Here is a 19,526-nt window from a genome sequence, read left to right on the forward strand (position 1 = left end):
CGTCGGATGGCTGCCCACTGGGGCTGCTGCTGCTGACAGTAGTGTTGCTTGTGGCGGTGCAGGTGGCAGTGCTTGCGCTGGTGCTAGCGGCGGGGCTGCTGGCGGTGCTGGCCGCGGTGCAGGTGGAAGTGCTGACGGTTTTGCTGGTAGCCACCAGCCCTTCACCTGCAGTGTCGGGTGGCTGAAGTGCCTTGCCTGGTGTTTTGTGCCTCTTCCTCACCTTGGCAGATAGTGGTGTCACCTTGGGTCTGGCAGATGGACTCTTTGAGGTGGCCTTCCTGGGTGTTTGTGGCTCCTCCCCCTTGCTGGATGCTGTCCCCTTCTTCACCTTGCCAGGTGGCGGAATGGATTTTGCCTTGGCAGGGTTTGGTGGCACACTGGCTAGGCGGACGGGTGCCCCCTTTGATCTTCTGGCAGCTGCAGGAACCACAACGGACATGGACTTGGTGGCTGAGGTGCTGGGCTGGGTCTTGGCCACCCTGGCCTGAGGGGAATGACGGGGGAAGAGTGGAAGGGAAGAGGTCAATGTTTGCTATGAAAATCTTACGGACACTGGGGCGGGAAGAGGGAGAAGGTATAGGAGTGGAGGAAGAGGGAGTGGTTGTAGGAGGTGTCTGTCTGCTGAGTTTGGGTGCAGGTGCATGGGCTGGAAGTTGTTGTGAGGTGGATGGCTGTTGGGTGGGTGGGTGCTTGCGTTTGTGTACTTTGGGAGGAGGGGTCACAGACACACTGGGAGATGACACAGGGGACGTGTGCATGGATGTGGGGGTGGTGACTGCCAGTGAGGGGTGTGTAGGGATGGGCATTATGGTGATGGAGGTAGTGGATGAGGATGTAGTGCATGCTGGTCTGAAGGTGCTCTTGGGATAGGCTAGGGTTGAGGGGATTGGAACTGGATAGAGGAAGTTGGAGGAGGGATGCTAGACACAGGGACAATGGCTGCCATCAGTGCGGAGGCCAAAATGCTCTCTGTTGGGCCACCACGCCAAAGTGAATGCCCTCCAGGTATGCATTTGTTTGTTGCAAATGCCTCTCGAAACCCTGGATGGCATTCAGAATGGTTGACTGACCAACAGTGAGGAATCTCAGGAGGTCAATAGCCTCCTCACTGAGGGCAGCAGGGCTGACTGGGGCAGGGCCTGAGGTGCCTGGGGCGAAGGAGATGCCCACCCTCCTGGGTGAGTGGGCACGGGAAACATGCTGAGGAGCTACTGGGAGGGCGGTGCTGGTGCAGGGGGAGGCAGCTGTACCTGTTGTTGGGGTGGGCACAGAGGTGTCCGCCACCACCAGGGAGCTTCCATCGGAGGAGGTGTCGTTGTCTGTGGTGTCTCCTCCTGTCCCCGTCGTGGTGCTCCGCTCACCCTCCGTTCCACTGGTGCCCTCACCGTCATTGGATTCAGCCTCCAGGCCCATGTGGGATGCAGCTCCCTACGTCGCCGGTGTTTCTGCTCCTCCGCCAGATGATTCTAATGCACACAAGGACAGGTTGACAAAACAAAAAAGGGGGGGAGAGACAGAGGATACACTTGGTCAATGCCAGCAACAACACTACCATTGGCGTATACAACTCACAGGGAACAGCCCTATGCACTATTCCATGCACTACCAGTTACAATGCCAGTCACCAGCCCATGGGGTACAATGCCTTACACCATCAGCTGCACACCTGAAACAAACAGGGCCCTGACCAGTAGTAGATGCCCACTAACACTAATGGGGTTGAAGTGCTGCAGAGCCTGCCCAACAAGGGATCTACCCTGCCATGTTCGCCCTAGCCTAGGGGCACCCACAGTCCACATCTCCACCCAGGTAAAAGCTTAACATGTGCAAAGTAATGAATCAGAGTTTGTACTCACCCCCTTGTGGCTGTTGTGAAGCCCTCAAGCGCCCATCCAACTCCAGATAGGCCACAGCCAGGATGCGGAACATCAGGGGGGTCAGGGTACGACGGGCACCGCTTCCTCGTTGGGAGGCCAGCCCCAGCTGGGCCTCCGCCGTCTTCCTTGCCCAGCGGCGCAGGTCCTCCCACCGTTTGCGGCGGTGGGTGCTCTGCCTGTCAAAGACCCCCAGGGTCCGCACCTCTTTGGTAATGACACGCCAAATACCCTTTTACTGATGGCTGCTGACCTGCAGGAAAAGACAGCAGAAAAGGAAATTAGTTAACCATCTGAACCGTCACACTCATGGCCCACCATATCCCTCCCATCCCCTGATGCACATACATTGACCACCACATGTGGAGCACTCTGGCCAGGACACCTCAGCCCCCCCTACATGTGGCTTACATACACAGCACTCCGTACATTCATGGCCCACGCATCATGCTCACAGTGTACTCACCTGTTTGTCTGGAGGACCGTAGAGTAACGTGTACTGGGATAGGACCCCATCCACCAGTCTTTCAACTCCTCTACAGTGAAGGCAGGGGCCCTTTCCCCAGACACATGAGTCATTGTCGCTTCCAGACTCAGGTCACAGCAGCACTTGCAGTGTAGGTCCTCTCCTGTTGAAGGTCAGGTAGCAAGTGAGTGAAGAGATGGAAAATGGCAGTTACGTCTACAGTGGTGCATACCGTCACCACCGGCGTAGATCACCATTGGCTCCTGGAACACATAGGGCCTAATGATAACCAATGCGAAGTTGTGTGGCGGTCATCGACCACCTACCTCAACGGCGCAGAACGCCAAGGGAATTACCTCATTTCCACTTGTCCCTCCTCACAGGTTAGGTGGCCGCCATTTCAGGGGGGCATAGGCGATGGCACCTAACTGCGTCACAGCAGACATTGGCACTGCCACAGACTCTTGGATTCACATGCTGGTTCTGTAAAGGAAGAGATGCATCATTATTGCATCAGATGTGTGATTATGACCCTATGCTCACCGTTTTCCTCCATAGGCTTCAACCGCTGAGGATGAATATGAGATGGAGACATCCTCCTGTGTACAGACCCCTGGTGGACCTTGCGACAATGAAGGACAGACACATTATCCTAACGTGCAGACTTGATCGGGCCACAATCCAAGAACTGTGTGCCCAATTCGAGGCAGACCTGATGTCAGCTATCCCACAGCCCACAGGTATCCCCCCTCTAGTGCAAGTTCTGTCAGTGCTCCATTTCCTGGCAAGTGGCCCCTTCCAAACAACAGTGGCCATGGCATCAGGGATGTCTCAGCCTATGTTCTCAAACATGTTGACCAGAGCGTTGTCAGCCCTGCTTAAACACATGCACAGCTACATTGTATCCCCCAGGTGGAGGATCTGGCCACAGTGAAAGCTGGCTTTTATGCCCTGGGACATATCCCCAACATTATTGGTGACATAGATGGTACACATGTAGCATTTGTCCCCCCGAAGATATGAAAAAGCTATCACTCTATGAATGTGCAGATGGTGTGCTTGGTGAACCAGTACATCTCCCATGTGAATGCCAAGTATCCTGGTTATGTGCATGACGCCTTTATCTTGAGGAATAGCAGCATCCCGTATGTGATGGGCCAACTCCCGAGGCACTTGGTGTGGCTAATAGGTGAGCCCAAGGTCCCCACCCAGTATATGTTGGTGTGTGGGTATGGCGTTGTCCCTAAGGGTAAGTGTGTGTCTGACAGTTGTCCCTCGAGATTTGCAGGTGACTCTGGTTACCCTAACCTCTCATGGCTATTGACCCCAGGACAAGGGCAGACGAACGTTACAATGAAGCACATGGGCGAACTAGGAGGATAATTGAGAGGACCTTCGGCCTCTTGAAGGCCAGGTTCTGGTACCTCCATCTGACAGGTGGATCCCTGTACTAGTCACCCAAGAAGGTGTGCCAGATCATCGTTGCATGTTGCACAACCTGGCCTTGAGAGGTCAGGTGCCTTTTCTGTAGGAGGATGAGCCTCGAGATGGTATTGTGGCAGCGGTGGAGCCTGTGGACAGTGAGGAAGAGGAGGCAGAGGAAGAAGATTTGGACAACAGAAGTGATATCATCCAGCAGTACTTACAGTGACACACAGGTAAGACACTGTAACTTCACTTTATTTTTCAGTTTTATGTTGGACATTGTACATGGCAGCCTGATTTCCCTATGTCTATGGCCACTTACTGTACCCCTTGGCTTCTTCAATTTCAGATCTCTGTGGCCCACTCTGGCTCCTGGCATGTTTACTGCTGCCCACTGAAGGTCATGCCAATGTTTATGTAACTGTACATATGACTTGCAAGGTTTTCAGACTGTTGTACCAATACATATTTCAATCACTTGACAGACTCAAGATTTTTATTTGTTCCAAAGGTGTTTATTTAAGTGCTCATACGTAGAGGGGGTGTGCAATGGGCTGGGGTAATGGCGGAGGAATGTCCAGTTAGAGTCCAGTCTCTTGGAATCACAGGTGCATTGTCCAATGGGGCATATGAAGGGGAGTAATGGCAAATCAAGGTGGACAGGGTGACAGAGTGGGACAGAAGGGTGACAATCAGGAGAGTCCTATTTCCTGGTGGGGGTCTTGGCAACGTTGTCTGGCTTCTGCCTGGATCGCAGGGACCGTTTGCGGGGTGGTTCTCCTTCTGCATGGGGTGGGGTGCTAGTGGCCTGTTGGTCCAGTGTCGTGGCCTCCTGTCCACTAGCGCCGGTGGAGGTGGAGGGCTGTTCTTCGGTGTGGCTACTGTCAGGGGCCCTTTGTTGTGCCACCGACTCCCTCATGGTCCTGCCCATGTCAGTCAGCACCCCTGCAATGATGTCCGGGATGGTGTAGATGTTTTTTAGGTCCTCCCTGATCACCAGGTACTGTCACTCCTGCAGCCGCTGGGTCTCCTGCAACTTGTACAGTATCTGGCCCATGGTCTCCTGGGAATGGTGGTATGGTCCCAGGATGTTTGTGAGTGCCTCCTGGAGAGTCAGTTCCCTGGGCCTGTCCTCCCCATGTTGCACAGCAGTCCTCCCAGCTCCCCTGTTGTCCTGTGCCTCTGTCCCCTGAACCGTGTGCTCATTGCCACTGACCCCAGGTCCCTGATCGTCCTGTGTTTGTGGGGTTGCCTGGGGTCCCTGTAGTGGTGGACACACTGCTGATTGACTTGTCCTGGGGACAGTGGCATGGGCCCGCTGGGTGGGTGCTGTGCTGGTGTTTCTTGAGGGGGGAGGCTCTGTGGTGGGTTGGGACTGTGGCAGGGTAACCGACTGTCCATAGGTCCCTGATGGGCCAGGTTGGTCATCGTGATCGAGGCGTGCAGAGCTGTTGTCATCTCTGTGGGCCTCCTCTCTGGGGGGACTGGATGTTGGTGGCAACTCCTCTCCGGTGACGTTGAGTATGGGTCCTATGGGGATGAAAATGCAGTGTTATTGTACCTGCATCTGCCATCTTGTGCATGGGTGTGTTTCCCTGTATGGTTGTGATTGCCCTGTCAGCTTTGCCTTGTGTGCGTTGTGATTTTGTGGGCTAGGTAATCCATTTGCAAAAGGGTAGGGGTCCCTATGGGACCCCCTTCCCCTTTGTGAATGACATGGTAAAAAAACATTCTGAGCAGGCAGTGGTCCTATGCGCCACTGCCTGCTCTGAAAAAATGAAACGAAAACGTTTCAGTTTTTTGTTTTGTAATGCATCTCGTTTTCCTTTAAGGAAAATGGGCTGCATTACAAAAAAAATGCTTTATATAAAAGCAGTCACAGACATGGTGATCTGCTGTCTCTAGCATCCCTGTGAGTGCTGCCACTCGCAAGGAGGTCGCAAATTGTAACCCACCTCCTTAATATTAATGAGGTGGGCCTTTGCGACCCCCTTGCCAGTCGCAGATGGTGTCAGGGGCACCATCCTACATTCTGGTTTGCGATTTGCAAATTGCGAGTCGGTCTGACTCGCAATTTGCGAGTCGCAATCCAGAATTTTGCTACATCTGTCCCTATGTTACTAATTGCTCCCCAGGGGGCCAAATAATTTTTAGGCCATTTCTGCCCCCGGGGGGGGGGAGGGGCAGAAAACCCCTAGACACCAGGGATATATTTTTTTCTTCTTTTATGTGTAGGGAGCGACCCCTTAGGCAAGGGTCGCTCCCTGGGTGGCCAAATTGTTTTTATGCCATTTCTGCCCCCAGGGTGCAGAAATGCATGGAACAGTAAAAGTTAGGGAAGTAAATATTGCATATACTAACAGCAACAGGAGGCCTTACTGGGGCCTGCAGAGCCATCTGCCCCAGCACTTGTGGAGGGGCTATCTTCAGCTGCTTCACCCGCCTTACCACCAGCCCTCTTCCTGCCCCTGGATGCTGGATAATGTAAAAAAAAAAAAAAAGAAAACATTTGTGGTACTGTTAATAAATAATCTCTCTAAATAGATTATTTTCTTTAAAGGAAAAAGGAAACACAGTAAAATTTCTACATCAGAGGTTCAGAGCACCTGTTTAATAATTAACACCAGTATCATAGACCACCATATTCCAAATTTCTTAACTCTATTTCAAATTTCTTAAACTACATTTTGGAATTACTAATAAATTGCAATGAATGATTTCTACAGTTCTCATTTCATTCTCAATCTCTCAATGCATGGATTGGATGCTTGTAAAACACCTACATATCACTGGGAAATTGCTTGGCAGTTGGCACTGTACACGTTACAAAAAATAAAGTCACAGAGAAGTGAGAGAACATGCAAACTCACTAATACTAATATTAACAATGACTATCTTAGACAGGCACAACATGAGTCTCTGCATTACTCCTTCATCAGTCCAAACAAGCGCCAAAAATAAGTACAATTAGGTAGTGCTGAGCACCTGTTTGTTTTACAATCACATAATATTATATTTGTAACAGAAAGTTAACTTACCTGTGTGTGAGCAGTATGCTTGCTATTTGGGAAGAAACTATTAGCATAGAATACAACTAATAATCAATTATTACTCACCGAGCTCCACAACCTTGATTCCTAGCAGGTCGAGCAGGTCTGTCTCCCTATCTAGGATTTTGCACCCCCTGTGCATCAGCTGTTCCTTAGTGCACCGGACCCCTTGATGTCGCTCCCACCCGCAAAGAAGGTGGCTAACGTTTGTGGTTTGAGGCCTGGCACTGCCGCTCCCCTGCTTTGTCATGGTGCTGGGGACTCGTAGGGGAAGAATTAAAGAAGGATTAGGAAGAAGGAAGGGAAAAAAAAAAAGGAAAGCAAAAAAAGAAAAAGTAAAAAAGTCACAAAAAAGTACAAAAAAATTTGAAGAGAAGGTAAAATATAAAAAGAGAAAGGGTAATATATTAAAAAGAAACTAGGGGAATACAGATTTTAAAAGAGCGGGATGGGAGAAATATAGAGGGATATAAAGTAAGCCCCAGCATCATGACAGGCAAAAAAACAAGATGGCCGCACCCATGCAAACCGCATGGTGCCGTTCGCACAAGAATTCCAACGTGAGGACATACTTCACGTTGCCAGTGATGTTAAACGTCACGTTAACAGGCATGGAAAGAAAATCTGCCCACTAGCGGAACTCCGCGTAGCCCGACTGATTTTTTCTTAAATTTTGCAGAGTTCTCCATAGCGTGGTTAAGCAAACTCCACCCAGGCCTAGTGGCAGCCCTTAACCCAAAACATAAATAGTATCAAAAAAACACAAATTCCTGAGGCCTACCATCACTGCACAAGGCTAAAGGCTGTGCACAGAGGTTGTTAGATTAACATATAGGGGGTCATTACAGGCTTGGTGGCCGGCTACCGCCGCCCGCCAAACTGTAACCGCTGTGCGGCAGCACTCCCGCGTTCCCCATTACAACATCCCCGCTGGGCCGGCGGGCGCAAACCTAGTTTACGCCCGCCGGCCAAGCGGGGATGCGGCCGCAACATAGGAGCCGGCTCCTAATGGAGCCGGCGGTGTTGCGGCCGTGCGACGGGTGCAGTAGCACCCATCGCGCTTTTCACTGTCTCCGACCGCCAGGGTTAAAATGACCCCCATAGTAATGAAAAGTACTTTACATTAATTCCTTGAAAAAAACAAAAGGTTACAGGGATGTTATAGTTAGGCTCACATTTTAAATGTACAAAACCATAGAAATTCTCTTGTTATAGTTAGAGTTATCTTACATAACTATAACACGTGCCCTAAGGTTACTAAAACGTGCACCTTCACCATCCACTGCTAATAACCCCATGAATTCCGGCACTCAAGACACCTTTGATAATATAATTGATAATGTCAATGTGATATTTGCAGTAAAACTTTTGACAAAAAAACTGTGCATGGAGCTGCGAGTTACAGTTATCTTAGGGCACGAGTTATAGGTACTTGAGGGAACTATAACTATAACAGGTAAATTTCTATGGTTTGCTACGCTTAGAATGTGAACCTAACTATAACGTCCCTGTAACCTTTGCTTTTTTAAGTGAAGTTCTATGATTTTATTATACATATATCTGGAAAATGGCCCTCTCTGAAGGGTTACTCCAAACTTTTTGTCTTCCTCCTCCTCTTTTTCCGACCTCATTTTTGTTGGCTTTAGGACTCAGGGAACTTTCCCACTGCTAACCAGCGCTAAAATGCATGTGCTTTCCCTAAAACAAGGTAAGATTGGCTCACCTCCAATGGACATATTTAATGTACTTGTGCCTCCCTATTGAAGTGCACTACATGGTTCCAGGGCCTGTAAATTAAATGTTACTGGTGGGCGTGCAGCACTCATTGTGCCACCCACATAGGTAACCCCCTTATCCATATCTCAGGTCTGCTACTGCAGAGCCCGAGTGTGCAGTCTCACTGCCACTTTGCCTTGGCATGTAAAACTACTTACCAAGCTTTAAACTCCCCTTTTATTACATATGTCACCCTTAAGGTAGGCCCTAGGTAGCCCATAGGGCAGGGTTCTGTGTAAGTAAAAGGTAGAACAAATTCCCAAAGTCAGTTTTCACTATTGTGAAGTCTGCTCCTCTTATGGGCCAGCATTATAAATTCCCTTACATACTTTTAAGTGGTAATTTCTGATCTGAAAGGAGTGGCATTGTCATGTTTGTTATAGTTGCAATGGTAGTGAGCAATCCTGCTTACTGGTGAAGTTGGATTTAACATTACTATTTTAGAAATGTAAGCCACTTTTAGAAAGTAGGTATTGCTCTGCAACTTACTTCTCTCTGTGCCTTATAGCCTGTCCAGTACATGTCTGGTCTGTGCTGGTTGACAGCTTCCCTTGTGCATTCCACCCAGTCAGCCATAAACACAGTACACTCGACTGCATCTGCATTCAACTGCATACTGAGCAATCTTCCTGGGTAAGAAAGGTGGAGGGACTCTCACTTACACTTCAAAAGCTAGTGGCTTGACCTCACAAAAAGGACTGATCACCCTCAACAGATCTCCTGGTAGACAGGACTTGGTTGAAAGTGGAACTTGTGCACTTCAAAGTGACTCTTTGATATTTCCTCCACTTCAAAGGTACTTTTGGGTACATATACTGGGTATGTGACACTAACAAATCAGACACATCTGGACCTTCAACTGGACTGTGTCAGAGGAACTGCCTGGCTGCCCAAAGGACTCATCTGGACTGCTTTGCTGGAAGGACTGCTAGCTTGCTTATTGTCCTGCTGCCTGCTGACCCCAGACTCTGCTGGAAGGACTATGCCTTCCTCAAGTGCACTTCAAGGGCTTGGATTGAGCTTGCCTCCTGTTCTGAGGTCTCAGGGCTACCAAAGTCTTCACCAAAGAGAAGAAAATCCAGTGCATCTGAAAATCAGCACAAAGCCTTGAAAATGTAATGCAATACCTGCTGGATCAAAGCAGTGCCTGCATCACAGCTGAAAAATCATCAGTGTGGAAAGAAATGATTCATCGCCTTAGTCGCGTAGGAAAAACTGACACATCGCCTTACTTTTTGACACATCTCCTCAACTCCTCTGCATAATTATTTTTGATGCATCCTAGGTACTGTGTATTAAAAGGATACAACTACTGATTCTTAAGGATTGAGATTCATTTAATCCTTTTAAAAGTCATATCTTGACTTGTGCATATTGGATTTTTGTTGTTTTGGTCTTATTTTATTCAGATAACTAATATATGTTTTCCTAAACTGGTGTGGAGTACTTTTGTGGTGTTTTCACTGTGTTAATGTATATATTATTACGCAAACAATTTACACATTGCTTGTTAAGTTAGGCCTGCCTGCTCTGTGCCAAGCTCCCAGAGGATCAGCACAGGATAATTTAGGTTGTGTTGTGACTTACCCTGACTAGAATTGTGGTCCCTACTTAGAGTATGGCAGTCACCACCAGGTATTTATAGTTAGCAAAACTAGCAGCTTTTTACTTGCCTAGATTTTTTTCGCCGCTTGACAAATCTTCACAAAATTTGCCCCACAAATTTGACAGTCACATGAGCTGTTGTCTGGAAAGTTTCAGGTCGATCTTTCAAGAGGGGGCAGAGAAAAAGGGGGTTCCAAAAAAAATTTTCCATGGGGATTTTGAACATCGTGCCCAAACCACTGGACAGAATTACACCAAATTTGGCAGAAAGCTACGTCCTGATCCAGAAAGTGACCTTTTTGTGTTTTGGTCTGAATTCATTCAGTGGTTTTCTTGTAATTAAGCAGAAAACAAATTTGTATATATAGGGGCGCTGACCCATTGACTACATGGAGCGTCACGGCTTTGCAAGCCAGAAGCAGCAGTGTGATGGCTGGCTGCAACCTGTGCAGAAAGTTGCTGCCACCATTTTATCGACAAGACAACGATCTTGGGACATGAATTTAGAGGCTGAAAAGAATAGAAGGGATCAGGGTAGAGGTACTCTGACCCCATGAAGTTTATTAATAGGTGTCTGAGGGGCCCCTTATCACTTTAAAAAGGTCAAAAAATGTTTTTTTTGTCATGCTCATGGAGTCACAGCTCCGCCACAGTGCTCATCACGGTCCCTGTGTAACGCAGCAATGGAGTTGCGAACCCCGCAAAAACAATTTTTTTAAATAATGATTCACACACTCACTCATACAATAACTGTCAGACCCATTCAGACACTCAAATACCCCCTCACAGACCCACTCACAGTCTCACACACTGACTCACAGACCTACATAGACACTCATGCACCCACAGAGAAACACACTGACCCTCATACACCCACTCAAAGACATATTCAGTCACTCAGACACCCACACACGGACCCACTCAGACATTGATACACCCACTCAGAGACCCACTCAGCTGCTCATACACCCACTCACAGACACACTCATGCACCTACTCACAGTGACATTCATACATCCACTCAAATATGTACTGAGACACTCATACACCCACAGACTGACCTATTCAGACACTCTGAAGCCCACTCACAAAGCCACTCAAAGTCTCACACACCCACTCCTCGACCCACTCAGACCCTTACACATCCAGTCACAGACCCAGTCAGACAATCATACATCTACTCAAAGACCCATCCAGACCCCCATGCACCCATTCAGAGAGCCACTCAGACTCTCATGTAACCAATCATAGACCCACTCAGACACTGATGCCCCCACTCACAGACCCATTCAGACCCTCACATACCTACTTACATACCCACTGAGACACTAAGGTACCCACCCAGAGACCCACTCAGACCCTTACGCCCCGCCACAGACCCACTCAGACACTGATGCACCCACTCACAAACCCACTCAGACAATGTTGCACCCACTCACACACCCACTGAGAAGGTCATACATCCACTCACAGAACCACTCAAACCCTCATGTACCCACTCTCACACCCAGACAGACATTCTCACACCCAGAGACACCTTCTCACACATATTCTCACACCCTTTATACGCAGCGTAGAGTTGGGTGGTTATAGGGGGTTGGCCACAGGGACTGTCCCTAAGCCTAAGCCAGGAGTCACGGCCTAAGGCTGTGAGCAGAAGTGGTTGGATTAACACATTGGGGGTCATTACAACATTGGCAGTAAAAGCCACATACCGCCGTGCAGAAGACCGCCAACACACCGCCGCGGCTGCTGAATTCCGCCACAGCCATTATGACCCATTATGACCCACAGCTCGGAATCCGCCAAAATTCAGACACCCACACAAGTCCGCCACACCAAAGGTCAGTGATAAACTGGCGAAAACAAAACCTCCACCGTCACGCCAACAGGAATACGCCCACACTATCATGACCCACGAATCCACACGGCGGTCTTTCAACCGCGGTATTCCATTGGCGGTACACACCGCCGCGCTCAAACTACACACACATTTACAAAACACATCCACATTGAACAATTCAAAATACACACACCTGATACACATACACACACCACTCCCACACACCCAATACAATATAAAACACATACCCACTTCACCCACAAACCCCTACAACCAAAATCCCGAAAGAAGGCCAGAGAGAGACACTACAATCCACAGGCACACAACACCATCACCCACATAACATCCACGCACCCCACACAACACACCACAGAATAGTGGACAGGGTCAACACAGTGGGACAGCACCCAAGAAATAGGGATGACATCAGGAAGAGGTGGAATGACGCCACAAGCACCGCTGCCAAGGACACCGCTGCCACAAGCACCGCTGAACAGGACACCGCCGCCACAAGCACCGCTGCCAAGGACACCGCCGCCACCAGCACAGCAGAACACGACACCACCGCAGCAAGCATCGCTGGCCCATGAGCGCTAAGAGCACTGACGCTACTGAATCCGCCACGAACAGGATGAAGCACTCTGGGCACAAAGCCCCCTCCAGAACCAGTGGAGATTTACATCCACTACCTCAGTCCTTGGCAGGATGAAGCACTATGGGCACAAAGCCCCCTCCAGAACCAGTGGAGATTCACATCCACTACCTCAGTCCTTGGCAGGATGAAGCACTATGGGCACAAAGCCCCCTCCAGAACCAGTGGAGATTCACATCCACTACCTCAGTCCTTGGCAGGATGAAGCACTCTGGGCACAAAGCCCCCTCCAGAACCTGTGGAGACTGTTATCCACTTGAGAGACTGTGGCTTTGCACTCCCCAGGATTGAACAGTGGGCAAACCACCCACTGTAGAGACTTGAGAGATTGTGACTTTGCACTCCCCAGGATTGAACAGTGCGCAACCCACCCACTGTAGAGACTTGTGAGACTGTGGCTTTGCACTTCCCAGGATTGAACAGTGGGCAAACCACCCACTGTAGAGACTTGTGAGACTGTGGCTTTGCACTCCCCAGGATTGAACAGTGGGCATGTGGCCCCCTCGTGGATTTGGCGTTGTGCACTCAACCGGCTGAGGTGCCCCCCCTTTCCCTTCCCCCTGAGGTGCCTGTTTTATTTCTATCTGATGCCCCTGCAGTGTTCTCTCCGTCATGTTCGGGTACCTTTTGTTTGCCTCGATCATGCAGTGTGGGCCCAGTGTTCCATGGACTTGAATGGAGCAATACCTGGACTTCTATTCTTGGTGTATATATTTGTTTATAGTGTATATATATTTTTGCGTACTGGATTTTAATAGATTACAATGGTTACACTCATTTATTTTGTCTTTGCATTCTTCCGGGGGGTTGGGGGGTGTAACTGTAATGTATCAATATGTATTAGTGTGTGTGTTGTCGTGGGTGAGGGTGGGGGTGTTTCGTGTTGCTTGTGTGTGTCCCTGTTTTTTCCCTCCCCCTCCCCTGTGTCGTAGGTGCAGTACTCACTATGGTCTTCGCCGCTGGTGTTCGTGCTCCTTGTAGAGGAGCAAGAAGATAAAGGCTGGAAAAATGTGAAGCTCTGGTTCCATGGTGTCCTTGTTCCTCGTGGGGTGTGTAGAGGTGAGCGTTTTCCCTACGAAGTCTAGTTTCTGCCGTGTTTTTGTTCGCAGTGAATCTGCCCTGGAAAAGGTGGCGGATTTGTAGGTTGTGATACTGTGGGTGGTACATTGTCTCCCGCCTGTCTGTTTGCGGTGACTGCCGCGCTGTTTGTTTGTACCGCAGTGGCGGTCGGAGTGTTAAAGTTGTTGTCTTTGTTGGCGGTTTCTGCCACGGTCGCAATTCCATTTTTTTTACCGCTGGCCTGTTGGCGGTCTTACCGCCGCTTTAACACCGACCGCCAGGGTTGTAATGACCACCATAGTAATCAAAATTACCTTACACTAATAAAACCATGAGAATGCACTGAAAAATCTAAAGGTTACAGGGGCGTTATAGTTAGGAAATAGAATTAAAACAAATATAGAAATTCACTGCAAAAAACAAAGGTTACAGGGACGTAATAGATATAGGTTCTGAACTTACTTATAGAAAACTGTAGAAATTCAGCAGTTATAGTTAGAGTTATTTCAAGTAACTATAACTCACACCCTGAGGTAACTATAACCTGCGCCCTCACCAATCATTGCTAATTACCCAAGATATTACAGCACTCATGAAAACTTCTATAACGTCATTAAAATATAAATGAAACATTAGCAGTCAAATTATTGAAGAAAAAACTATGCATGACGGGGGCGCAAGTTGTACATACCTTAGGACGCGAGTTGCAGAGTTGTAGTTACTTGAAATAACTCTAACTACAACTGCTGCATTTCTATGGTTTTATACAAGTGAATTCAGAACCTAACTATAACGTCCCTGTAACCTGTGTTTTTTTAGTAAATATATCTATCTATCTATATATATATATATATATATATATATATATATATATATACACACACATATATATATATATTACCTAGTGGCGGTCGTCACTAAGTAGTTACAGTAAGGACTATGTTTTAATTGAAAAATCATTTTTTGACTTGCCTATATCTTTGGCATTGTTTGACGAATCTTCACAAAACTTTTCAAAAAAAGGGCCCCCGTGATTCTTGTTGTGCATGGAAAGTGTTGGGGTGATCTGTCAAGCAGGGGCCAAGAAAAAGGGGGCTAAAAAGTTATGTTTCCCATGTTCAGTCCCACAGGACATTTAGACACAACTACAGCCCAAACTACTTGATGGAATTACACCCAATTTGGCAGAAATCTAACTTTTAGAGTGCAGATTACACTTTCACTTATTTAATGTAAATCTGTCCCATAGTTTTTGGGATATTAAAGGAAAAATATATATTTGTATTTCTAGCGGATCCTTTGTGATGTTTTCGCAAATAATGACAAACTCATGCAGGCAAACACACAGCTCTGATTGGCTGACAACACTTCAGCCGAATCCCACAAAAAAAGTTTTACAAAAATACAAGGGGCCAGGGTAGAGTAAACCTGACCCCTTAGCTCTGGTGCCCTCAGCATAGGCGTAGTCTGAGGAGTCGTGCTATGTGGAACTCTGCAACGTGGCTAAAAAACTTCACCATGCTATGTGGAGTTCTGTGAGCAGGCAGAGTTCTCCATTGTGCCCTTTTGTGTTGTGTTTGATGTCAAACGTAACATGAAGTAGGCACTCCTATTCAAAATCGCATGCAAACGGCACCACACAGTTCACATGGATGCAGCCATCTTGTCTTTTACCATGTTTTTGCTGCTGGGACTTCAACTTTCAATCCGACTTCAATCTTTGTAATCCTCCACTCTTACACATTATCTACATCTATTTTTTATTTATAGTATTAGTGTGTCTTTTTCTGTCTCATTATTTTTACAGTGTTCAATTTTTTGTTTTTTTGTGTGACTTTTTGTAGTTGTTTATTTTTCCCATCTTTCTTACATCCTTTTCCTCCTGTTTCTTTTCCTCTCTTTTCCACCCTACCCCAGCACCTTACCTAGCACCATGGCAGAGCAGGGCAAAAGCAGCTGCCTGCCTTGTGGGCGGCACCATCATCAAGCGGTGCAGCGTTGGCTGCTCATCAGTGAGGTGGCCGTGGCAGCACTTGTTTCCTATGTGCAGCACTACCTCTCCTCCATGCTGGCAGCAGACGGCAGGCCTGGGAGTGGTTACCCTCTGCGGGAGGGCCAGGTGCTATGGGCTAGGATGTGACGGTTGGTCAGCACCACCACCCAGGTCCAGCACACCACCCACCACCTGATTCACCACTGGGAGGATATAATTTATCGCAAGCAGGATCTGCTCAAACTGCTAGGCGTCAAGCTCCCGGGGCTGGGTGAGTAATATATTTTTATTGTGTTTGTGTTCTACAGTGCTGACTTTTTCTTCCAAATATCATGCGGTTTCCACTGAGTGGTCAGTTATGTTTAGTTTAGTTAAGAATATTATTTATTATGTGAACCAGTTAGAGCTAGGCAGGTGCTCTATGCTACATCATCATAATCGTAGGTAGACACTCACTTTGGCTGATCATTTAAGAAGCCACTGCAACGCAGACTCCTATAAACTCCTGTCTCCATAATTATTTAGTGATACCAGTGAATTAGTATTTTCTGTGACTTTATGTAGCTCGTACAGTCCCAAGCAATTTCATAGTGATGCGAGTATGCATGTATTGCAAAAAAGGGAGACTGAGTTGGTCCATCAAGGGGCTTTAGAAATGAGAATAGAAGGACAGATCATTCATTGCAATGCATTAGTTCAAAATGCAGTTTTTTTAAAGAATATTTGGAATAGGGATTTTAGGAGTATAGCCAACTCAACAATAGTTGATCATTCTAGTAAAGCATAATAAGTAATCTGATTTTAGTACAATGTTATTGCATTTGCCTGTTATATACTAATTTTGTGCAGATTAATGGTGTCACTGATGTATTTTTGTCATCTTATTTATTTCTAATGTTACATCCGCATCCAAGGGCAAGAAGAGGGGCACTGCACCGGTAGGTCTGGCAGGAACTAGGGAGGCGCAGACCATCAGCGCCAATGCTGGGGGTTCTGCTCCTCCCAGTAAGTCCTATTGCTTAATATTATTGTTATTCTTTCCCTAACATTTCCCTCTCCCTACTATCCTATACTATTTTTAATTTTGTCTTAGTTATACTATCTCCCTTTTTTCAACTCCCCTATCCAAATTTTGTTTAATTTCTGTTATCCCGGCATTATCTTTTGTTTCTGTCTTTCATTGACTGTTTTGTATCCCCCCTTCATTGCTCTTCAATGATTCTGAGCCACTGTCAAACATAGGCTATAGCTCTGCCCCTCTACTATGCAACACTTTTGGTTGGTTTGACTCCCTGGCTTTTCTAACATTCCAACAGAATGCACAGAGTAATATTTTTAACAGAAGATACTGCAGTGCTAACTGAACTATAACGAATGCAGTTGCATTTTTTTCAATAAAAAAAATAAGAATGGGAGCTGCACCTGGCATCTAAAAACTTATACTGTTTCAGTGGAGCTGGCTCAAGTTTGACCTCTGCAGGAGCAGATGGGGCACAGGGAGACGCAGAGCAAATGCTCTACCTACCTGCCTAATCCATCTGCCTTTCTCTGCAGTAGAGTGAGTCAAGTTTCTTTACTTTACTTATTTCACAATTAATTAATTTCCTTGAAAGAATTTGTGATGGTGGGCGAGACCAGTGAGTAAAGTGGGATGAGTAATGCCTGATTTGATTTCAAGTTTGGCATAGGGGAAACTCTGTGACGAACATGCCACACACAATCTATATACCCATTCCTTTCCCTGTAGTGCAGTGCATAATTTCCCCCCCCTCGACTTGTTGTGGTGGGGAAGGATATGGGCTGGACTTGAAACCTCTCAATGGGCTTTTTAAGAAGGGTTGTTTGTTCGAGCAGAGGAGTGGTACTGTTGTGGGTGGAGAGGGAGGATTTTCTTTTTGTAAATAATAAAGGGGATTTTTTTTAACTTCATTTGTGTCTCAAACCTTCATTTTGGTATTTTAAACGTTCAGTTTTTTAGTGTAGCATATTTTTAATCTGCAAAAAAGTGTATGTCATTTACTTAGACCCTTGCTCTATTGCCTTCTGTGACTATTATTGACCACTACGTGATGATTGCCCTTGCCTATTTTGCCTAAAATAAACCAGTACACAGAGACAACATCTTCTTCAACAGGAGTTAATCACTAACTGAACAAGTTGACTTCGTCCATATTTTTTCTCTTACTTGCATAGATGAAGCGAGGGAGCCATCCTACTTTCGTTTTTTTTCTAAGGTTAAGGTGGTATCCTAAAGAGGTGGTAGGAGTAGTAGTAGCAGGCTAGAGCACTAACAGGGAAGACACAAGATGCTTCTCCCACCTATGCAAACTCCAATTATGGAGCAGAATTAATTAAAGGGTTTTCCCTCACTACCATCTAGATTGAAAGAAAATGGCAAGTTTGTGGGTCATTTGCCATAACTTTAAAAAGACTTGGACCAGACTACCACAAGGACAGCATTAGACACACAACAAAGAAGACCATATGATAATAAAATCTAGCAATATCAATTTCTTCTGAGCTATGGTGGGGAGCTATAAAACTAAACTAAGGAAATTAAATCGAGGAGTCATGATAGGTGGGCTCAGACCCAAGAGTGTTTGGACCAAGTTAAGTATTTACGGAACACACACACAATGTATGAATGAAGATGATGATGGGGCCAGTGTGCAATATTGCTCAGGTAATAGAAGGTAGAAGGTCATGCAGTAAGCTGGTGTTGCTTTCACCACATCCACCCCAGCAAGTGTGTGATTCATTTATGGTGTAAAATTAGGTCACATCTCAATTAATCACATTACCCGGGGGAAGAGGGTTAGGGGCTCAAGGAATGGATGGGAAAGGGGATTTGGGGAAAGTTGTGACAAAGACAAACACTACACAAAAGAAACCATGACAGTATTCATTGGGGCGCTGAGCAGCACACCATAATCAGTCTGTTGTGGAAGGAAACGAAGGGATAAGTAAGTATGACACAGTTCAGTAAATTCATTGGAAACAGTCCTTCTGCCGCAGAGGGACCTCCGATACTGTATCCTAAGTGTTATGTCTTCTAGTTTTGAAATATGGAAGATTGAATGTATCCCACCCAGTTCTAAAAAGTATGATTGTTAAAAGGAAAATTGTACTGTATTGCTAAATTGGGTGATGCATCTCCATTCTTCTAGGGATGTCCTTCACTCTGGTGCCTGTCTGAACATGTCTGGATGGTAAGCTGGTAAGCTGGAGTCTTAAACTTTCCAAGTTTTGTTTGTGCAGGAGAAGACTGAGGAAGGCCTGTTTATTGAAAAAAAAGAGTAGCTGTATTTTAGAATATAAAGGAAATGTACAAAGGAAAGCAAGGTAAGCTTTATGAGGAGTTAGGAGTGTTCCAAGAAGACTCAGAGGCAGAGCAAAAACATAAGAGGAGTTACACATTTGAGCTAGCAATGCAGCAAACACATACTCAGCAACATTTCAAAATCAACACACCTCTCTCCAGTTCACAGAACTGAGTGAGTAATGGACTCAGAGTCTTCGCCTTAATCATGGTTAACTTTGAGGTTGATAACGTTCTCCTTTCTAGCTGTTGAGGTGGTCCTTCCATCTTCCTCCTCCAGATTCAGAGTCACTCTGTCCCAGTCCCAAACTGAGCAAGGTAGATCTGTGAAGTCCACTGCCTTTGAAGAACAAATAAAGAAACAGAAACAAATCGAACAAATGGAAAAAAAAACTGGAGTACTATTTTGTGTATATTTGTGTTTGGTAACTAAAGTGGCTGGTTTGTTATGAGGAACCAGAAAA

The sequence above is a fragment of the Pleurodeles waltl genome, chromosome 2_1 (assembly GCF_031143425.1).
Source record: "Pleurodeles waltl isolate 20211129_DDA chromosome 2_1, aPleWal1.hap1.20221129, whole genome shotgun sequence".
Lineage (NCBI taxonomy): Eukaryota > Metazoa > Chordata > Amphibia > Caudata > Salamandridae > Pleurodeles > Pleurodeles waltl.